The following is a 24,248-nucleotide window of genomic DNA, read 5'->3' on the forward strand; positions in this document are numbered from 1 at the left end:
TTGATTAGGAAAGCCACACACCTGTCTATATAAGCCCTTCCAGATCACAATGCATGTCAGAGCAAATGAGAATCATGAGGTCAAAGGAACTGCCTGAAGAGCTCAGAGACAGAATTGTGGCAAGGCACAGATCTGGCCAAGGTTACAAAAAGATTTCTGCTGCACTTAAGGTTCCTAAGAGCACAGTGGCCTCCATAATCCTCAAATGGAAGACGTTTGGAACGACCAGAACCCTTCCCAAGAGCTGGCCGTCCGGCCAAACTGAGCTATCGGGGGAGAAGAGCCTTGGTGAGAGAGGTAAAGAAGAACTCAAAGATCACTGTGGCTGAGCTCCAGAGATGCAGTCAGGAGATGGGAGAAAGTTGTAGAAAGTCAACCATCACTGCAGCCCTCCACCAGTCGGGGCTTTATGGCAGAGTGGCCCGACGGAAGCCTCTCCTCAGTGTAAGACACATGAAAGCCCGCATGGAGTTTGCTAAAAAACACCTGAAGGACTCCAAGATGGTGAGAAATAAGATTCTCTGGTCTGATGAGACCAAAATAGAACTTTTTGGCCTTAATTCTAAGCGGTATGTGTGGAGAAAACCAGGCACTGCTCATCACCTGTCCAATACAGTCCCAACAGTGAAGCATGGTGGTGGCAGCATCATGCTGTGGGGTGTTTTTCAGCTGCAGGGACAGGACGACTGGTTGCAATCGAGGGAAAGATGAATGCGGCCAAGTACAGGGATATCCTGGACAAAAACCTTCTCCAGAGTGCTCTGGACCTCAGACTGGGCCGAAGGTTTACCTTCCAACAAGACAATGACCCTAAGCACACAGCTAAAATAACGAAGGAGTGGCTTCACAACAACTCCGTGACTGTTCTTGAATGGCCCAGCCAGAGCCCTGACTTAAATACAATCGAGCATCTCTGGAGAGACCTAAAAATGGCTGTCCACCAACGTTTACCATCCAACCTGACAGAACTGGAGAGGATCTGCAAGGAGGAATGGCAGAGGATCCCCAAATCCAGGTATGAAAGACTTGTTGCATCTTTCCCAAAAAGACTCCTGGCTGTATTAGATCAAAAGGGGGCTTCTACTAAATACTGAGCAAAGGGTCTGAATACTTAGGACCATGTGATATTTCAGTTTTTCTTTTTTAATAAATCTGCAACAATGTCAACAATTCTGTGTTTTTCTGTCAGTATGGGGTGCTATGTGTACATTCATGAGGAAGAAGAATGAACCTAAATGATTTTAGCAAATGGCTGCAATATAACAAAGAGTTAAAAATTTAAGGGGGTCTGAATACTTTCCGTACCCACTGTACATTCAGTCGCGGAGGTGCCAGAACTGCGTTCCCCCGCATTCCTGCCGAAAAAAAGCCCTGCCTGTAACCAATCTGCCTCTTCAGGGTGCAATCACCCTCTTGAATTCAGAATTCAGGAGAACCACAATGCAGGGGACCCCTTGGCAGAGATATAGCCTGAGTCAAGAAAACTGTAGTGAGCTCTCCCAAAGGTGGTAAGGACAGTCTCCCTGGGAATTGCTTCTTGTAGTACCAGCCAGCTTCTCTACTGAATGCCACTGGCCTGGATCCTCTGCAGCACTTCTTGACTTGGATGAGGGTCCCTGAGTTCTAGCTGTAGCTGGGACCCAAAAAAGGATTTCTTCAGCCCTCAGACTGGGTATTCTCCCCCCATGAACAAGAGAGTGCTGTTCCAGGCCCTACTTATACACCTCCCAGCCCCCTGCTGATCACTCTCCTGACCAGGGATTGGCTGAGGCTGTATGAATATTAAGGCCAAGCTTTCCTTCTCCCACCTATTATATTCCAGAACTCAGTGGAATGCAGGGGGAAGTAGTTGAACCTGCACCAGCAGAACGCAGAACAACCTTAAGCAATTAAGTACATGTGACATGTCCCAGAAGATTGCAGGAAGGGAGGAGGAGAGGAGAACTTGACTTGCCTAGGCGGCCCGAGAAGAAGTGGGAGCGGGTACCTGTAAAAACTAGGTACCTGATCTCCCCCCAAAAAAATGACATGCCAAATGTGGCATGTCTGGGGGTCAGGACTCAGGACTACTTGAAGCGGAAGTTCCACAGGCGGAAGAAAACAGAATTTTGCCATATGTGCAGCACTGTTGCAGGCATTCCCACTCCATTGATCACTTGCCAAATTGTTTTAAACTAGTATACTTGTACAAGACATGTGTGGAAGCTGCTGCCAGAGGTGTGCTGGGGTTATAGAGTTGTTCTGGGGGATACAAAGTGTGCTGGAGTGGATACAGATATGTGCTGGAAGGGCATAGAGATTTGGGGAGTCTGGGTACATATGGTTCGGGGCCTTGCAGGGACCCTTTCTGAAGGCAACATTGTAACACTAGTGTCACAATGTTGCCTTCAGAAAGGGACCTTACAAGTCCCTGAAATATCGGTTTCTTACGCCTTATGTGACTATCTTCACAACAAACATGTGAAACACATCCATTTGGAGTAATGAAGACTTTGCATCTTTGCATTTGGTTCTGGCATGGTACCATCCATGGCGTTAACTTTGACCATCTCATCATTACAAGATTGAGTACGACTTCTATATGGACTTAATAAGGTCTACCTTCAGGACTGACACGATTTTGCCAGACCTCTAAATCTGATGCAACTCAGGAAACCCCTCTTGTGCTTCCTAAAACTGATAACGACGGTTAACGCCAATCGCCCAAAAATTCTCACAGCAACATTTTCACCGACAGACTCTGAATTTTTTTTTTCCCGCAGAAGGCATTGCTGTGTGTTCTGACATTGCACTGAGATGATGTTATGTGGCCAGTACAGATATAAATAGGGCTTAGCACGATTCTCCTGTAAGTGACGGTAATGACGATTTGCAAGAATCATCGAGACGCCGCTCTGGCTAATACCCCTGCAATTTAATAGCTTTTGATGGACCAGCTGTCCTCTTCCAAATACATCCTTTTAGCTTTGCATTTTCCCATGTCCAGAATCGACATCACCTATGATTTCAGCACTTCGTCTTTTATTGCCTGTCACTTCCCCAACTCCTGTCGCCAAACCTTTCGGTCAATTTTGCAAATTAAGGCATTTTAAGAAGTCATTAGGGAGACATTCTGTCATATCTTCCCGTGTATACCCCGTCACCCTGGACGGCGCATTAATCAGGCTCTTCTTGACAATTTAAATGATGTTCGTGAGGGTTCTGTACTATTATTAACACGTCTTGCTGAGATGCGGTTTAATATTCTGTTTAAGAATGTAAAAGGCATTAGAGGGAGGTGACTATAGTCCCCGTAGCCCTCCCTTCTCCTCTACAAGACCGTTGTGTTACATTCATGTAATCCTACAGGCTGAGCTCATGTCAGGGGAATCTCAGAATGTCTTTATTAGAGAGTCTAGAAAGCAAAGGATTCTGTGACTATGTGTTCCAATGCAATGTGCCTTTTTATACAGTATGTGTTATGTGATCCTGTTGATAGCAGCAATAAGACTACTTACTTCTAAATCATCAATTCTTTCCCAGTAGAGATAGCAATACTGTAGAAGCAGGTGATTGGTTTATTTGCTGACAACAGGATCACTAGTGTGACATAGTCCTTAGAGAAACTGATACTGACCAACAATGTCTATACTGCCCCCTCTGATAGGAAAAGGTATCTGGAACATATATTTTGAGCGGGGGACTTTAAAGGTGGCTAGTTGGTAGGGAAAAGGAATTGCCAGCAATCCAACCTTAGCTATAGTGTCCTCTATTCAGAAAATAATATACAGCAAAATCTTGGGTTGAGAGTAACTTAGTTTGAGAGCGTTTTGCAAGACAAGCAACATTTTTTTATAAATTCTGACTTGATAAACAACCAATGTCTTGATATACAAGTAGTTTCACGTCACAACTGAGTATAAAAGAGAAGAGAGGTGCCTCTAAGTGTAGCAATGTGGTTACATATAATGAAGGTACAATATTTAGCAACTCACATGGTTGATGATTTAAACAGGCACATTTAAGTATGCAGGCATCCGGGGTAAAGCTGTTCATATAGACCAGGGATATGCAAACTCTGGCCCTCCAGATGTTGCAGAACTACAAGTCCCAAGACTCTGACAGCCACAAGCATGACACCCAGAGGGAGAGGCCTAATTGGACTTGTAGTTTTGCAACAGCTGGAGGGCCACAGTTTGCATATCCCTGATATAGACCATCCTCCGCACAGCCATCAACTTCATCTCTTCCACACTGGCCTCCACAAGTGCTTCAAGCCTCACTTTCAGATCGCTCTACTGCAGGGTAGTCTTCCCGGTCACGACTGCAGACTGACTGTGGTGAGAGCTGATAGTGCAGAGGACGGTCTATGTAGGCAGCTTTACGCCGGATTCCTGCATACTTAGACGTGCCTCTTTTACTCATCAACCATGTGAGCTGGTTGTACTTTCATTAAATGTAACCACACTGCTACACTTCAAGGCATCTCTCTTCTTATTTATACTCTAGCTCCTGCTGGATTTGGCTTCTAATCTCTTTGTGGAGGCTTCCATTTGTGAATGGACATTTTATGGTTACACAACCTATCACATTGCTATAATCTTTTTATATGGACTATAAACTGAAGGACTTATAAATAAATAGTTGTGGAACCAATCATCTGAGTTTCCATTATTATTTTGGGGAAATTTGCAATAAGAGTGCTTGTATTATGTTTAATTTCTCCAAATCTTTATGGATTGCTCCACAGCCTAGCCCCTGAGCCCTTTGACTCAGGCACCCTGTGTTGACCCCTGGCCCTGGTTGGAGGAGAGTACCTGTTGTCTGACAGTTTATACCTTAAAATGTGTTTGATATGACTATTCTTAAGTTGTACTATGTTATGCCTTTTATTCATATCCCCTGCACAGGATTATTACAGCAGTATTATTTTTTCATATCTTAATAAAAAAATATTGTACCAGAAATGCTGGCTCGTGATGCCTATTGTTATGTGAATAAAGGACAAGATTAGCACTTTAACAAGATGTGCTGGTGCAGATCCCCATCCCCTATAATTGTATTGTAGTACAATCCACTAATCAAGCCTGTAAGGTGTGCAACAGATACAGTGAAACTTCTCGTCAGTGTGGCCAACTTTAAAGCGTAGCTCCACTTTTGTTAAAAAAAATAAAAATAGTTCCCCTCTGGGTGATCTATGTACATTGCAAGGAATTTACCAAACTTTGTTGCAGATTCCTATCTTTTGTTATTTGGAAGAAATCACTGTTTGTTTCTCTGTGCCCCTATGCTGAGTGAGTCTAAGGCTCCATTCACACCCGCGGTCTGACTGCTACAGGACCCGTTCTAATAGGAGCGACACAAGACGCTCCGACTTAGAAAAAGGGTCCTGTACTACTTCGGTGCGACTTCGGGGCGACCTCGTGGCGACTTGCATAGACATTCATTATATGAAGTCCGTGAAAGTCACGCCGAAGTCGCGGTGCACAGGACTTCACAAGTCGCCCCCGAAGTAGTACAGAGTCGTGCCGCTGCAGTGTGAATGGGCTCTAATAGGATTGGTTTCATAATTATAAATCAGCTGCTGCAGAACCAGGGTACTAATGAGGAAAGTGGCAGGGTCTGCATCATTTTAAATGTACTTTCCTATTGGGAGTATCTCTGCAGGGGAGGGGATGCCAAAAATCTGACTGGTATCTTAGTGCAGACTTCTGGGAAAATCAGTGAGCCAATCACACAAGCGGGAAATTATGTTTTGGGGGGGGGGGGGGGGAATGTACACATTCTAGTACAGAACACCTCCAGGTAGCCATATTGCATTGCATTTTACAGAAAACTACAGGCCTGCAGATATGACTTGCATCTCATTTGTAAACGCTATGTTATTGCTCTTTATTTGCTATTTTCTTCCCTTAATGAAAGTGGAGTTAACCTTTAAGTGACCTAAATTAGTATGGAACAGATGGTATAGTGGGCAATTTTGAAGAATCATACCAAAAGCAGTTTCATTCAGCTAAATGTATAGAGTTGGCTTCCAGGGTAAACGTTTAAATGTTCGGTTTATTGTGCCCTCAAGGACCTATAACCCAACTCTGTTTTCATGTTTTATTGTTAGGATATGTTTTTTTAAGTTTGTAATAAAAGGCTGATATGGCCATTAAACTCCATTTAAAGCAGAACAATACTACCCACCAACCCCCCCCCCAGCAATGTGACACCTATGAGCTTCTGTTGCTGACTGGCAAAATCTTTGCTTGGTCCTCTTCTGGGTACAGGGTCTTCGTTTCTAGTTTTTTAGCCGCACTCTTTTGGCCTTTAATTGCTCCCATACCTGCCATGGTGAGAGATTTGGTGGCTCCAGTAGGATTCTGGACCTAGTTAACCATTCTTCCACTTTTTGGTGAGTTTTGGTACTCCAGTCCAGTGATGACATGCTTAATGCTCAAAATGTATGCATTTATAACAAGTATGATTTTTCTGTACTTTCATAGATTTCTTGTTATTAATATATTTTGTGTCCATTTTTATTCTCAGATATTGTGACCTCCACATCTCCTAAGGAAGCGGCCCTGTGCCGTGAAACATGTAGAGAAACTTTGAACATGGAATAGTCTCCCATGCTTTTATATGTATTTATTTGCTAATCCATTGAAATATTGTTTAAAGCTCATCATTCTAAGTTGTTGTATATTCATATTGCATGGGAACAATATCACTATTAAATGGCAGCCTTCTGAGCAGGCATAATATATGTACATGTTTTTAATTAGATTTTGTTATAATACAAAAGTATTTTAATATAATTCTACAATATTGTCAATGTTTTAGAGTAATTTTGGGGGGGATACCGAGAAAGTCCTGTTTTTCCTCACCTTAAACAGTAAAACCTTGGATTGCGAGCATAATTCGTTCCGGAAACATGCTTGAAATCCAAAGCACTCTTTTATATCAAAGCAAATTTCCCCATAAGAAATAATGGAAACTCAGATGATTCATTCCACAACTATTTATTCCTAAATCCTTCAGTTTATAGTCCATATAAAAAGATTCTAGCAACGTAATAGGTTGTGTAACCATAAAATGTCCATCCACAAATGCCAGCCTCTACAAGGCGATTAGAAGCAAAATCCAGCAGGAGCTACAGAGTATAGAAGAGAAGAGTGGTGCCTCTAAGTGTAGCAATATGGTTGATGATTAAAAGAGGCACATCTAAGAATGAGGGCATCCGGGGGGGAAACCGGCCACACTGACCATTCTCCTGACCGGGAAGACTATCCTGCAGTAAAGCGTTCTGAAAGCGAGGCTTGAAGCGCTAGTGGATCGCTTTATGGAAGGGATGACATCGATGCCGGTGCGGAGGATGGTCTATGTGGACAGCTTTCCCCCGGATGCCTGCATTTATAGATGTGCCTCTTTTAATCATCAATCATGTGAGTTGCTAAATGTTGAACCTTCATTAAATGTAACCATATTGCTACACTTAGAGGCACCTCTCTTCTCTTTTATACTCAGTTGTGACATGACGCTACTTGTATATTAAGACATCTCTTGTATATCAAGTCAAAATTTATAAAACAAATTTTGCTTGTCTTGCAAAACGCTCTAAAACCAAGTTACTCTTAATCCAAGGTTTTACTGTATATAGTTTTCGCATTGAATTTTGGATGTGGTACTCCAACATGTAAATACCCTGGAACAGGGGCGTAACTACAGGGGTTGCAGGGGTTGCAATCGCTACCGGGCCCCATGCTCCAGAGGGCCCGGTAGCAAACCAGTGGGTGAACTTCCAGGATCGCAAAGGTCACACTTGCGACCGAACCCTGGCATTGCACCACTGTGGGGAGGCCCCAAGATTGCAGGAAGGGGGCCCACAAGATTGCAGGAAGGGGGCCCACTGCAGAACTTGTGAAAGAATCCTGCTGCGGGACCGTAATAAAAGGTCATGCAACGAGTGTAAAGAGCCCCAGGATTAGTGGGAAGAGCCCTGGGCTTGAAGGTAAGGGCCCCGGCTAGGGGTCTGGGGGGCCCTTCATGGTTTCTTGCATCAGGGCCCTGAAGGTTCTAGTTACGCCTCTGCCCTGGAACTTTTACTAGCATATTAATTGTGGTGTGATCTTTGTTGAAATTAGGAGGTATGGTTCCAGGTGAAGATGGCCATACAGTGGGGTATACTGGTTCCATTTATCAAAGTCACGTAATTAAAAAGTGCATTTGCCATTAGACAGAGACATTAGACAGACGTGTGAAAAAAAAAAAGGCCCCTTTTATGACGAACAAACAAAAATCTCCAGCTCCACAGAGCAATTTTTTTAACCCGGTCAACCTGCTTTGAGGATCCTTTTACTAAAATGTCCTAAAATGTTTGACTTTGAATAACACACTTTTCGTAAAACAAGTATCTGGTGTGTGTGGGTAGCCGTATGGCTGAATAGTGCCATTTTATCACTCTGCTGTCAAATAGAAGAAAAGTCTTCCCTTGTAGCAACAGGCTCAGGTAGAGGCGTGGGAAACAGAAACCTCCAACTCTTCCACGGTGACAGTAACATGTGGCCGCCACATTCTAACAGCAACTGTCCTCAACAGGAACTCATTGTATGTGAGAACTCTAGTTGGGCCTCCACCACCTTGTTTGCCGTGTTTGTACACAGGACGCGGATCTTGTTATTGATGTGCAAACAGACATTTCTGAAACCGAATTACTAACAAAATGTGCCGGTATCTATTCTAGTATCACCTGATTGTTTAAATTATATACTCTTTACAATTATCCACATTCAATATAAACTCGTAAAAAATAATATTTACAGCGCTAGGTGGTCAAACTCAAAGTGTATACAATTAAGTTTTTTAATTTACGCAAAACTTGAGTCCATTCTTTTTAACTCTTCTGTGTTTACTCCAACCACCATTCATTTAAATCATGGGTGTCTAACCTTTTGGCTTCTCTGGGCCACATTGAGGGTAGAGAAATTTCCTCGGGCTGCATATAAAATATATACTATAGTTAAAGTATATAAGTAATAAAATGCCGCCGCGCCCTTCTCGTGCCACCGCACCCCCCGCACAAATTTAACTCAACTAGAGCATAATCAAATAAAATGGAATCAGTATACAGAGGTTTACTTCTTCTGAGAGATATCAAAGGAACACTCTAACCCCCATGACCACTTCAGTGATTTGAAGTGGTCATGGTGGTAGGAGTCAGAGAAACACTGCACATGCTCGCCTCCCCCCCCCTCCCCTCCCCTCCGAGGCAGCCTCTGCCTACCGCTAGTTGGAAGCCGCTGTGGCCGTGCCCCCAACCTGACTTCCTTCCTCCCTAGCCAAAAAAAAAAATTGTCAGGGGGCAGTGGGCCGTATTGCCTGGGGTTTCAGGCCGCAGGTTGGACATGCCTGATTTAAATGAATTTACCTGTTGGATAGGTGCAGTGTGATGTGGCAGGCAGTAAACACACAGAGTCCTGACTTGCAAAGAACGTTGTATTGAATAGTAGTCACCAGCACAAACAGGCCCTAAGGGAAGCTCAACCTCTGGTGTCACTTACAAGCATGCAGTGAATTACCAACAGTAAGAAGACTCAGGGATGCTGTCTGCCATGAGTAGTGAAGTGCAGCCTGGCCAGCCTGACCCAAATGGGAAACTTCTTGAGTAGGTAGACGAAGGCCCTGTTTACTCCCTACTTCTTTAGAACCTTTCCCCTTCGCTGCATCTGTCCCTGCCTGACGGTGAACCAGTCCCCATCCTGTCCACTCGCAAATAGTGCACCAAACTCAAGGGGTTCAGAGTCTAAAAAGACTTTGCCTGACCCAACATGGTCACCAGGGTCACATGGGGTATGTGCATTCAACTAGATCACTACCCAAATCACCAAGGAAATCATAGAGAAACATAGCTTCTCTCAACTTCCTCTCTCATCTGCATTGTCGCTGCAGATGAGCGCCACTTGCAGTATAGACTGCACCGGCCTACACACCTTCTCCTCCCCCTTGTTTATCACACCACCCTCGGATGTGCTCTCACCTTAAACCTAGGACCTTCAACCACTTCCTGATGTACTGCAGACGGGCCAATGTAGGCAAAGCAACATACTAGTACGTCGCTGTCTACTTCCGGGTTTGGGGTGCGCATGCGCAAAGCAGGGATGAGAACTTGAGAACTTGAGAGATCATTAGTAAAAAGCAGAACACATTACACGTAGTCAGGCACATATTTAACTCCTTGATCTCCCTGGATGTTAACCCCTTACCAGCTTGTGTCCTTAGTACAGTGACAGTGTATATTTTAAGCCCTGATTGCTGTAATAATGGCACTGGTGATGTCAGTCAGTGGCAGTTAGTCAGTTTCCCCCCAGCATCAGTTAGTGTCAGATTGTCTGCCACAATATCGCAGTCCCATTATAAGTCATAGATCACCACCATTAGTAGTGTAAAAAAAATAAAAAGATAAAAATTCCAGTATATATACCATAGTTAGTAGGCACTATAACGTTCACGCAAACCAATCAATATACACCTATCTGGATTTTTTTTATCAAAACATGAAGCAGAATACATTCTGGCCAAAATTTATGAAGAAATTAGATTTTTTTATTTTTTTATTGGATATGTTTTCTATCAGAAAGTAAAAAATATGTTTTTTTTCTAAATATTCTGTCTTTTTTCCTTTATATTGCAAAAAATAGAAAACCCAGTGGTAATCAAATACTACCAAAAGAAAGCTAAATTTGTGTGAAAAAAATTATATACATTTTGTTTGAGTACAGTGTTGCATAACCGCGCAATCGCCAGTTAACCACTTCCTGCAAAATCCCGTACCTGTAGTGGTTCTACCGGGTGATGCCCATTTTTTTTAGAGCTGACGGTCAGCTTTCTAGTAATAACAACCAATGCGGCTAAACAGCCACCCAGCTGTTATTACAAGGAGCGGGAAGGGATGTCCCCCCCCCTTCCCACCACCTTCCACCGCCCTGCCTGGGTCTTCCGTCCCACCGGGAGACCCAAACTACTAGCCGGCACATCCACCGACTGGCCGGAGTCATGAGCAGAGCTAGATTTGGCTTTGATCAGGTCTCCGATTTAGAAACCCAGAAGCGTCTTCACAAAGTCACTTCCGGTTTACTCGGCAGCCAACAGCGCCTATTTAATAAAAACGTATGTAGCAGGTTTTCCAGGCCTGTGGCCTGATGTGAGTCTGCCATTGTTACCGGTTACCTCTCCAGCCCATGTGAGCTGCGAACCTGGGTGTGAGAACTGAGACATGGATGACTCCGGCATCTTGGTTTTGTGGTTTTTATTGTAGAAAAGGGGGGTGGGAGAAGGGAATGAGTGGGATACTCCTTTAGGCTTAACTAATTACACTTGGAACTTAATCATTGAAAAATATCCCTTGGCGCTTCCTTGACGCCAGCCAACTCTCACTAGCACTGAGAACACACTGTAGCTTGATAGAAGTGCTGGATCCTCGACAATAAGTCCAGAAGACCCAAGACTGTAAATTGTAGAATTACTGACACTGCTGTACTGCAAAGTCACTGAATACTTCCCTCTCGCCTTGCACTGGCTTGAGGTAGTACGTTGTAGGGTTCTGTAAAGCTGCAACTGTTAACTGACACACTTTGTACAATTCAGGGCCCAACTGCAGGTGCCCCCTTTAACCTTGAATTCTTCAAGGTCCACTGACTATGTACCCCCCTCTGTACCTTCAGGGTCCTCAACCTAGGTACCCCCTTTCAGCTAGCTGGCACTGGATCCCAGAATCTTCCGGAGTGGTCCCCTCTGACTCTGGCAGACCCCCAGGGGCAATCCGCAGTACTCACAACCTGTGTAGGCTTCCCTGGGACTGGACCCCTCTCTCTCTCCGCAGGCTATCGGCACACCGGATCCCCTCAGCTCAGCTCAGCTCAGCACTCTCTGGATTCTCAGGCGACACCCGAGACATCCACTTCCTAAGACAGGAGGAGAGACAGCTGTACTTTCCCTCCTGGGACTCTGCTCCCACCAAAGACACCCTGTCATGCACTTCCCCCAAACTTATACCCACTCCCAGAATACTTTGCAGCATAATCTGCCTTCTGGGGTAGTTACAAGCTTGGATGTGTCCCCTGATTGGGCTTCCCACACTGCCCTATGAGAAACCTCTCACAGGAGCCAGTGGGGATACTTCTCCCCTCAGCAGGCACATCTGGAAGCCCTGACACCCTACCTAACAAATCACAGCCCTGCTGTTAGGCAGACAAGGCCCACTATACATTTACCTAGCACCGACCTGTAGGTTGCTACACCTATAAATAAATAAATTTAACAATTTAAATTTTTAAAGTGCCCGCAAATGTACACAGTGTTCAAATCACACTTGTAAAATATTGCCACAATCGTTATAGTGAGAGCAATAATTCTAGCACAAGACCTCTGTAACTCTAAACAGATAACCGTTAAAAAAAATTTAAAACGTCGCCTATGCACAATTTTTAAGCATGACATGTTGGGTATCTATTTACTCGGCGTGGCATCTTCTTTCACATTATACCAAAAAATTGGGCTAACTTTACATAGTAGGTGAGGTTGAATAAAGACAATAGTCCATCCAGTTCAACCTGTGTAGGTGTGTGTGGCTGTAATCATCTCACATAGCCCTAAATGTTCTGATCCTTGGGATGTACGTCTAAGAGTCTTTTGTAAAGCCACCATACTTCCCGCAGAAACCACCTCTTGTGGTAGAGAATTCCACAATCTTGTAGCCCTAACAGTAAAGAACCCCCCACGTTGCCTGAGGTTAAAACGCTTCTCCTCTAATCGCATTGTATGCCCTCGAGTCCTCATGCAATCCCTTTGACTGAAAAGCTGTTTTTCTATGCCGAGATCCCCATTGAGATATTTATAAATTGCTATCATGTCCCCCCTCAGGCGTCTCTTCTCCAGGGGGAATAAATCAAGCGATTGCAGACGCTCTTCATAAATATGGTCCTCCAACCCCCTAATCAGTTTAGTTGCCCTTCTCTGGACTCTCTCCAGCTCCAACACATCCCTCCTGAGGACTGGCGACCAGAAGTGGACAGAATACTCCAGATGCGGTCGGACCAGAGTTTTATAAAGTGGAAGGATTATAATCTTATCTCTGGAATACATCCCTTTCTTTATGCATGCTAATATTCTGCTGGCTTTGGCAGCTGCCGCTTGACATTGCATGCTATTGCCTAATCTATCATCAACCAAGACTCCCAGATCTTTCTCCATTTTTGATTCCCTCAAGGGATCCCCCCCCTAACGTGTATTGTGCTTTTATGTTTTTAGTCCCCAAGTGCAAAACCTTACACTTCTCCACATTAAACCTCATTTGCCAAGTCGTTGCCCACTCCGTTATTTTGTCCAGGTCATCCTGTAGGAAATCTGCTTCATGCTGTGCAGTTATTGCCCTGGCCAATTTTGTGTCATCTGCAAAAACTGATATCGAACTACTGATCCCATCCTCAATGCTGTTTATGAATAAATTGAACAAGATTGGTCCCAGGACTGAGCCTTGGGGGACCCCGCTTACTACCTCAGACCAGTCTGAGTATGCGCTGTTTATTACCACCCTTTGGACACGCCCTTTTAGCCAGTTCCAAGAGCAAACCCTGCTGTCGATACCTGCAGACCTTATTTTATAAATTAATCGCTTGTGGGGAACTGTATCAAACGCCTAAGCGAAATCCAGGTACACCACATCCAAATTTTAACACTGGATTACTACTCAGATCAGGAAGAAATACACTAATGACACTAAGATTCAAGGAAGAATACACATCCATCTTTTATTTAGATAACATTTACTTATCCCGGAGTTCAGCTTTAAGGAAATGAACTGGTCCAAATCAGTTCATCAAAAGTTATAGTGTCTACAAACTATGGGATAGATTTATGGCATTTTTATTTATTGTTTTTACTAGTAGTGGCAGCAATTAGCGATTTTTAGCGGGACTGCAACATTACGGCGGACAAATCTGACACTTTTTGGAGACCAGTGACACAAACTCAGATATCACTGTATAAATGACACTTGCAGGTGAATGGGGTTAACACTAGGGATAATCAAGGGGTTAAGTGTGCTCCTAGGCAGTGCTTTCTAACTGTGTGGGGGAAGGGTGTGCTAGAGGAAAAGAGAGATCTGTGTTTCAGCTTAGCTGAAACAGAAGATCTCTCTCTACCTCTGTGACAGAACAGCGGTCTGCCTTGTTTACATAGGCAGACGGCCGTTCTGTCATTCTCCTGCATGATCGAGGGTGGCCATCCGGACCGCCGAACCCGCTGATTGGCTCCCATTGTGTCTAATCACAGCAGGAGTGGCACTCCAGTGGCGCACACGCGCCCCTGAGAACCCCTGCACAAAATCGCGTACCTATACGTGATTTTGCGCAGCAGGGCCATCCTGCCGCAGTATATATGCAGTGAGCGGTCCGGAAATTCTTAAAATTCATGTGCGTGTAAAGGCAGGTTTCCCAATACTTTGGACAATATAGTGTGTATATATACAGTACTGTATATTGTTTTAAATATAAACCATGAGTAGGGCAGTTTGGCAACCCCTAGTGATCATTGCTGTAGTTTTCACCTATATCTACAGACCAGATATTGCAAGTTGGGGACACAGCGGTCCAACACAAGTTTAAGAACATTGCAGCACCAAAAAATATTTTACTGTAGTTTCATAACACTTCAGCATTGATACTCTGGATTTTTTTTTTGTGCTCTGCTTGGAGTTCTACTTTAACTCGTTCTGCTCCAGCCTGGCATCACACTGACCAAACGCCATCAGTCACAGGGTGACGTTAATGTTGAAGTGCTAAGTGGTGGTGGCTCCATCAGGCATTGCATAAACGCCCCATTAGACATGAAAGCTACAAGATTACCAGACTTAGCGGGCAGTAAGGAGCCAGCCCTGCGTAATGAACAGTCCTGTGTGGCTATTATTACCCCAAGCCGCGGGTGCCTGTATTTGGGGAGACTGATCGCTCACCAGCCTAATTACAGATATTTACTAACGCAATAACACAAGGTTTATAGGTTTATTTTCAAGAAGGACAGTGGTCTGAAATGTGAAATTTCGTATAATCTCTGCAGGATAGTAATATGTAATTGCATATTTATATATATTTTATCCACATATTCTGTATATTTATATTATATATATATATATATATATATATATATATATATATATATACATACACACAGTATAAATAAATATATATATATATATGTATATATATATATATATATATATATATGTGTGTATATATATATATATATATTTATATATATTTATATATATACTGTATATATATATATATATATATATATATATATATATACACACACACACCCAGTATGTGTATACTGTATTACATATGACGTAAAGATTTGTTGAATAGGGATTGATGTCACTCCTTTAAAATACAATTTTAATTTAAACATAGTAACATAATTTCTCTAAAATTATGTTACACTTTTAATCATATTTCAATATATATCAACATGCTACAATCAGATTGTACAATTTCAAGCATGAGGATGCAGCCAAATAAATGCATTCAGTCCATATATAATCCGGTAGTCCCCTGCACTGCACCGTTGTTAGTTAATCTAAAACAGATTAAATAATTTGATTGCAACATACTGTATGTGGCCAGTTTTAGATTTACCAACAACTAGCTCGGGCAAAGTGAATAGATTGGTTAGGCAGGTTCACACGTAAATTATCTACTGGTTCTGTAGAGATTTTACAGAGAACAGTGATGCTAAATGGTAATGGCTAGACAACTGGGTCAGAACAGCTCCAAAATTGCAGCTCTTGTGGGAGGTGGCCGCTCTGCAGTGGTCACACCTTTCCAAAATGGTCTAAGGAAAACCAACAACAGGGTCATGGGCAACCAAGGCTCATTGATGCACATGGGGAGGGAAAGTTGGCCTGATCTCTGTAGTCTGATCCAGTAGAAGAGCCGCTGTAACTCAAATTGATAAAAAAAAGTTAATGCTAGCCTCCCCCCCCCCCCCTCTTCCTTCTCTTCTCCCTTTTCCTCTTACTTTTTTATTTTTCTCTATGGATCCTCTCCACCTAAGCATTGCTTCCCCCCCCCCTTTTTTTTTTTACATGCCCTTGAGCAAGAGCGGTACCATGTTCTTTAGTTTTATGGACGACTGTATGCTCTTGCTAGCTCAAGGGCCCCTAGCCCAGTGATGGCAAACCTTGGCAACCCAGATGTTTTGGAACTATATTTTCCATAAATCTCAGCTACACTGCAGAGTGCATGAGCATCATGGGAAATTTAGTTTCAAAACATCTGGGGTGCCAAGTTTCGCCATCACTGCCCTGGTGGAAAGACTTTTTTATCAAAACAAGACACATCACATCTCCAGGCAGGTCTCTGACAATTGATTGTCTAACGATATGATATTGCTTGGGACCAATGGTTCTTAATTTCTATATCATTGTTTAATGTTACGTATCGGCAGAGAGAAACTCCTTTGCAAATGTCTATTGTTCTTGTCAATTATAAAAAATAATAACATTCAAATAAAGGCCAACTCATCAATATTTGAGAGAGATGGCTGGTCTTGCCCCCATCTTGACACAGTTAGCTCCCAATAGGTGTGTCCAGATGTCCTGGGGGCACAACCAACATCACCAGTATGTTACAAAGCTCCTCATACTTTTTGCTTTTATTGTTTTGTTTTACTTTTCCTGTATTGTTCGCATTGACTAAGTTAAGTCATGCACCAATGCACTTATCCCTATATTGACAAAAAATGGATAAGTCCTATCTGGATGTTTGTATTTTTATTTGAAAATCTTCACAAAAAACATGGTAAAAGAAAAAGATAATGCTGGTTGTGATAGAAAGGTGTCAAAACACACAGGGGGTTAGTTAATAAAGCTGGGGAGTGCAAAATCTGGTGCAGCTCTGCGTATAAACCAGTTTACAGGTTTTAGGGCTCTTTCACACAGGTGGACCGGTCCCCCCATGCATCCCTATGGGACATTGGTTGTCAGCGGAGACATGTCCGCTGACATCTGATCCGTCAAATCTGGACAGATGGAAACCCTATTTTCCATCCGTCCAGCGGATCGGCTGGAATCGGATGAGCACGGACCGACACACAGTGCGGAGAACAGCTGTCATCCTCCTGCTCAGTGGGTTATCGGCGGATCGATCCCCCCACTGAGAAAAACGGAGTCCGTCCGACAGACGGAGTGTGTGAAAGGGCCCTTAGTGTCAAAGCTTAATTGAACAAGCTAAAGTTAGAAGCTGATTGGCAACTATACACACCTGCACCAGATTCTGAGTGCTCTGGCTTTAGTAAATCTACCCCTGTACAGTGCTTCACACTTTGTTGTGTATGGGACTGCGTAGCCAAAAAGACCAAAGCGCCTACAATAGGCACATGGGCCATCAAATTTGGACTACGGAGTAATGAAAAAAGGTGGCCTGGTCAAATGAATTTAGGAATGGTTTGAGAAACGCAATGAGTTGAACCGGTTCTGGACCGCACTCCACATATACAATATCTTACAGAAGTAAGTAAACCCCTCAGATATTTGTAAATATTTTATTATATCTTTTCATGTGACAACACTGAAGAAATTACACTGCATGAGTGCTGCCAGAACTGGGGAGCTACAGTTCATTGAGGGAACCATGAATGCCAACATGTCCTGTGACATACTGAAGCAGAGCATGATCCTCTCCCTTTAGAGACTGGGCTGCAGGGCATAACAACCCCAAACACACTTCCAAGAGGACCACTGCCTTTCTAAAGAAGCTGAGGGTAAAGGGGATTGACTGGCCAAGCATGTCTCCAGACCAAAACCCCATTGAGCATCTGTGGGGCATCCTCAAACGGAAGGTGGAGGAGCGCAAGGTCTCTAACGTCCACCAGCTCTGTGATGTCATCATGGAGGAGTAGAAGAGGACTCCAGTGGCAACTTATGAAGCTCTGGTGAACTCCATGCCCAAGAGGGTTAACTCAGTGCTGGAAAATAATGGCGGCCACACCAAAAATTGACACTTTGGGTCCAATTTGACATTTTAAATCAGGGGTATACTCACTTTCTTTGCCTGCGGTTTAGACATTAATGGCTGTGTGTTGAGTTATTTTAAAGGGGACAGCAAATTTACACTGTTACACAAGCTGTACACTCACTACTTTACATTGTAGCAAAGTGTAATTTCTTCAGTGTTGTCACATGAAAAGATATAATAAAATATTTACAAAACTGTGAGGGGTGTACTCACTTTTGTTAGATACTGTATACTGCGGCAGGCTGGCCCTCCTGCGCGAACCGACGTAGGGCTACGTCGGTCGCGCGCCCACTCTTCAGTGGGGACTCTGATGCACAGGGCAGGCGGCTCTGATTGCCGTCGGACACCCGCGATCGATCCCCGCTGTGAGAGAAAAACGGTCAGCTGTGTTTCTCTCTGGAATGATCACAGAGCACCTGTGATCCTTCTATATAGGAACACAGGTCTCTGTGATCATTTCACAAGCCCTGCTCCCATTCATTTAGAATCACTCCCCTAGGCTCACATTTACCCTTTGATCACCCACAGTATTAACCCCTTCCCTACCAGTGTCATTATTACAGTAACAGTGCATTGTTTTAGCACTGATTACTGTAATAATGTCACTGGTCCCCCCAAAAGTGTCAAAAATGTCAGTTAGGGGTCCGATCTGTCCGCTGCAATGTCGCAGTCCCGCTAAAAATCACAGATTGCCGCCATTACTAGTAAAAAAAAAAGAACCAATAAAAACAACATAAATCTTTCCTGTAGTTAGTAGAAGCGATAACTTTTGCGTAAACCAATCAAAATACGCTTATTGCGATTTTTTTTTTTTACCAAAAATATGTAGCAGAATACAAATTGGCCTAAAATGTTAAAAAATTTTGATTTTTAAATTTTTCTGGGAAAAATTATATAGCAGAATGTGAAAAATATTGTTTTTTTTTTTTTCAGAATTTTCGCTCTTTTTTTGTTTATAGCGCAAAAAATAAAAATCACAGAAGTGATCAAATACCACCAAAAATAATCTATATTTGTGGGAAAAAAAGAACATCAATTTTATTTGGGTACAGCATCGCCCGACCGCGCAATTGTCTGGTAAAATATTGCAGTGCCGAATCGCAAAATATGGCCTGGGGGGAAATCTTCCGGTCCAGAAGTGGTTAAGGTGTTGACTTCGCCTCCAAATTCTCCAGATCTCAACCCAATAGAGCATATGTGAGGTGTGCTGGAAAAACAATTCCGATCCATGGAGGCCAGCACCTCACAACAGGGTTTAGACTGCTGATGGCTTGGTGCCTGATACCACAGCGTACTTTCAGAGGTCTACTGGTGTCCATGCCTCGGCCAGTTATGGTGGAGTGATGTCTTGTCTTTAAAATTTAACTTATATTTCATTACTTAGGGTTGTGATTTTTTCAGATAAGAATATGGCACTATTGACTTTTTCTATTGAGGATAGGTGAGCATGGAAAGGATCCTTTAATTTTTCATTGACACCTTAAATCTGGGATTGCAGAAATTTACAGCTTCTCAAACAATATTTGCGACTGATGCTCCCATTCCGTGATGCTTGATATCGCCATTAAAATCTTTTGCAAAACTGGACCCCATTAGCTGGACCTACTCCTAGTATTACTAGTATATTGCTACTACTACTACAAAATCAACATAGTGGATTTTATTATTGCTTGCCTATGACTTGATCCCCGTGCCAGGATCCAACACTGGTGCAGAGTTTTTACTGCTCAATCCTACATGCCTTTGGCTCTTTGAAATATGTTTCGCTGATGTTCATTTGTCAAATCCCTCCATGTAGTTCCACATTTCACGGCAGGCTCTGTGCCTCTGCTAAGTTGGAGATATTTTGAATTGCGGTGATCTATGTCTCATTCTGACTATAAACTTATCTTTTTGGAGGGTCCATCAGACAACTTTCACCCTCCCACCCCCTTCCTTTTCTCTTCTCCCTCTCTGAGCAGGATCAGCCCCTGATTCAGTGTTTAATCAATCATCCTAGCACTAAGCGCACCCCGCTGAGAATTTAATATCTTTTGGCATGAGCCACTGGTTCTGGCAGCATGTGATCAGGACTCATGCCGGCAAACATATGGACAAGCTGGGGTGAGTGACAGGCTCCCTTTTGGCTTTTCCGCCCCACGCTCGATGGGCTCCGTCATCAAACCGGACGCGACAAGATGGGGGGCTGCAGATTCACCCCATCAGGCCTAGAGAGGGGGAAGAAGCAGGGAAGCAAGCTGAATTAAAAAACAAAACAAATAGATGGCTTTTCTAATGATCATAAATAAGATACTGGGTAAGGCAGGAGAGGAAAGAGACTTAAAGGGGGTTTCCATCTTCACTAAGTTTTAATTTCATTAACTTTACTGTATATGGTCTCCTGCCATTTCACCTGAATACTTTAGTTTTTCTGTTTTTCCTCTTTTTGTGGTTTTTGTTGTGTACTGGTTAACAGGTGTGGTGCTGAATGTTCTTTATGTGGGTATACCCATTGAGGGAAGTTTAATACAATCTAGTGCACTCAGAATCTGGTGCAGCTGAGCAAGGCAGCCAATCAGCTTCTAACTTCAGCTTTTTCAATTACGCTTTGACAATAAAACCTGAAAGCAAATTGGTTTCTGTACAGAGCTGCACCAGATGTTGCATGCTCCAGTTTTAGTAAACCTCCCCTGTTCTTCCCCACCCATTACTGTATATGGACAACTTACAAACTCCCAAGGTGCCACATCCCTAATTATTTGAAACAAAACATATGCAGTGCATAGGGGGGTTTTTAACCACTTAAGCCCCGGAAGATTTTACCCCCTTCCTGACCAGGGCCTATTTTGCGATTCGGCACTGCGTGACTTTAACGGACAATTGGGCGGTCGTGCGACGCTGTACCCAAAGGAATTTGACGTCCTTTTTTTCCCACAAAGAGGGCTTTCTTTTGGTGGTATTTGATCACCTGTGCGATTTTTTGATCATGCGCTATAAACAAAATAAGAGCGACAATTTTGCAAAAATAACAATATTTTTCACATTTTTTTATATGAAATTCCCCCAAAAAAATGTAAAAATCAAAATTTTTTAACATTTTAGGCCAATTTGTTTTACGCTACTTATGTTTGGTAAAAAAAATCGCAAAAAGCGTATTTTAATTGGTTTGCGCAAAAGTTATTGCGTTTACTAACTAAGGGAAAAGATTTTATGTCATTTTTATTGTTTTTTTTTTAACTAATAATGACGGCGATCTGCGATTTTTTTTGCGGGACTGCAACAATGCGGCGGACAGATCGGACCCTTGACTGACATTTTTGACACTTTTGGGGGTACCAGTGACATTACTACAGTAATCAGTGCTATACATATGCACTGTTACTGTAATAATGACACTTGCAGGGAAGGGGTTAACTTTATTTGAGAAGGAGGGGTTAAGTGTGTCTCTAGGGGCGTGCTTCTTACTGTTGTGGGATGTGGCTTTTCATGTAACAGCAGAGATCTACGGTCCTACATAGCAGGACCGTATGATCTCTGCTGTTACACAGGGAAGAATGACAGACGGCTTTGTTTACACTAGCGACGTAACCGACGATCGCGAGTGAGCGGCGGACATCGGGTCTGCCGCTCACACGCGTGGGGGGAGGGGGGTGCTCGCTCCCTAGAGCCTTACAGGCTAGCGACGTAGACCTACGTCGCTTTGCCTGTGAGGGGCTGACTGCCGACGTAAATCGTCGTTCGGCAGTCAGCAAGTGGTTAAGGCTCCACAAATGCAAACAAATTAGAGTAAATTTCATTATAAAGCTTCTTAAAAACATTAATGAAAAATTTTATGGTTGATACTGCTAGATCATTTAGACCAGTTGCCTCCAAACTGTGGCCCCCTTATCTGGCCCTTGGGGCACTATTTCATCCACTGACACCAGTAATAGGACAAAATTTCTGTCACTGACACCACCAATGGGGTACTATTCCTCCCGCTGCCCTACATTTATGGAAGAAATGATAGGGCCACATTGTTGGTGTCAAAGGAAGAAATTATTCCCCAATGTTAGTGTCAATGGGAGCAACGACACCAACAATGGGGCACACTTCCTTCCTTTGACACCGACGATAGGGCACTATTTTTTGCAATGACACCAAAGGTGGGGCATTGTTTGCTCCCACTGATGCCTGGAAATTTTCTACTCCCACTGGCCACAGTCTTAGCACCCCTCAAGTCTGAAGGACAGTAAACTGGCCATTTGTTTAGAAGGTTTGGGGACCCCCAATTTAGACTAACCAACTAACTCACCATGTACAATCACATTTTAACAGATGCTCACATGTGGAACCCAACGTGTTTCAGTTAATTAAATCTTCTTCAGGTGTATAACGTTTCGTCTCTAATGTCAAAATATATATAAATTCTGATATTTAAATTACTAAGAGTGAATATTGCATAGCCACTTTGGTATATGTACACCAAACAACTTACATCACATATGTTAATAATTTATTTTTACTAGGGTTGAGCGAACACGGACTGTATTATTCGTGTTCGTACCGAATAATTGGATTTTTGTTACCCGAACACGGACCCGAAAACTTACTGTATATTCGGGTAAAAATCCGTGTTCGGTCGTTTTATTTCTGGGTTTTGCATGCTTTGGCGCGCTTTTCATGGCGGGCTTTCAACAGCCAATCAACAAGCGTTTAACTGGTGTGCCTAAGCCATCCCAGCCATGCCTACAAATGTATCAGTAGCTGTGATTGGCCGTCTGAAGCATGTGACCAAGTCTTTATAAGTTCGAGGCAGCGCCGCTGCGGCGTCATTCTGCTGTTTAGTTCAGGGAGAGAGCACACATCAACGTGCTGGCTGCTGATTAGGGACAGACAGGAAAAAAAAAAACATTTGTGTCCGGATAGAATTGAGGGACAGGTCGGAGTGTGTTAGGCAGGGCGAGTTGTAGGCATTTTAGGGAGAGAGTCTGCTGATTTTTAGGGTCAGTGTGTTCTACAAACTACAATCGATATTGCTGTGTGGGGTGGGGTGTGCAGTGACCGATCTACGATCTTAGCAATCCTTTTAGGGACAGAGTCTGCTGATTTTTAGGGTCAGACAGTGCGTTCTACAAACTACAATCGATATTGCTGTGTGGGGTGGGGTTTGCAGTGACCGATCTACGATCTTAGCAATCCTTTTAGGGACAGAGTCTGCTGATTTTTAGGGTCAGACAGTGTGTTCTACAAACTACAATCGATATTGCTGTGTGGTGTGGGATAGGAGATAGGCAGGTGTCAGTGGTCCACATCCATTTTGCTGTGTGTGGGCTGCAGTGAACACAATCTTTTTGGGCTGCAGTGAACACAATCTTTTTGGGGTGCAGTGAACACAATCTTTTTGGGGTACAGTGAACACAATCTTTTTGGGGTGCTGGCTGCTGATTAGGGACAGACAGGAAAAAAAAAACATTTGTGTCCGGATAGAATTGAGGGACAGGTCGGAGTGTGTTAGGCAGGGCGAGTTGTAGGCATTTTAGGGAGAGAGTCTGCTGATTTTTAGGGTCAGTGTGTTCTACAAACTACAATCGATATTGCTGTGTGGGGTGGGGTTTGCAGTGACCGATCTACGATCTTATCAATCCTTTTAGGGACAGAGTCTGCTGATTTTTAGGGTCAGACAGTGCGTTCTACAAACTACAATCGATATTGCTGTGTGGGGGGGGGGGGGGGGTTTTGCAGTCACCCAATCTACGATCTTATCAATCCTTTTAGGGACAGAGTCTGCTGATTTTTAGGGTCAGACAGTGTGTTCTACAAACTACAATCGATACTGCTGTGTGGTGTGGGATAGGAGATAGGCAGGTGTCAGTGGTCCACATCCATTTTGCTGTGTGTGGGCTGCAGTGAACGCAATCTTTTTGGGGTGCAGTGAACACAATCTTTTTGGGGTACAGTGAACACAATCTTTTTGGGGTGCAGTGAACACAATCTTTTTGGGGTGTAGTGAACACAATCTTTTTGGGGTGCAGCGAACACAATCTTTTTTGCCCACTGAGGAGGAGGGAGAAAAGTATTTTTCTATCAGGCACTGTGTGCAGCATTTTTCCTTCAGCTGTGCTGTGCTGAGTGACTGATCATACACTGCTGTGTTCAGTTCACATGTGCTAATATTGAGTGGTTTCAGAAATCATACACTTTTTTTCTATTCCACTATTCAATATACAGCCTTGGGTTGAAAAAAAATTAAAT

Source organism: Pelophylax lessonae (genome assembly GCF_965119305.1).
Source record: "Pelophylax lessonae genome assembly, chromosome: 7".
Lineage (NCBI taxonomy): Eukaryota > Metazoa > Chordata > Amphibia > Anura > Ranidae > Pelophylax > Pelophylax lessonae.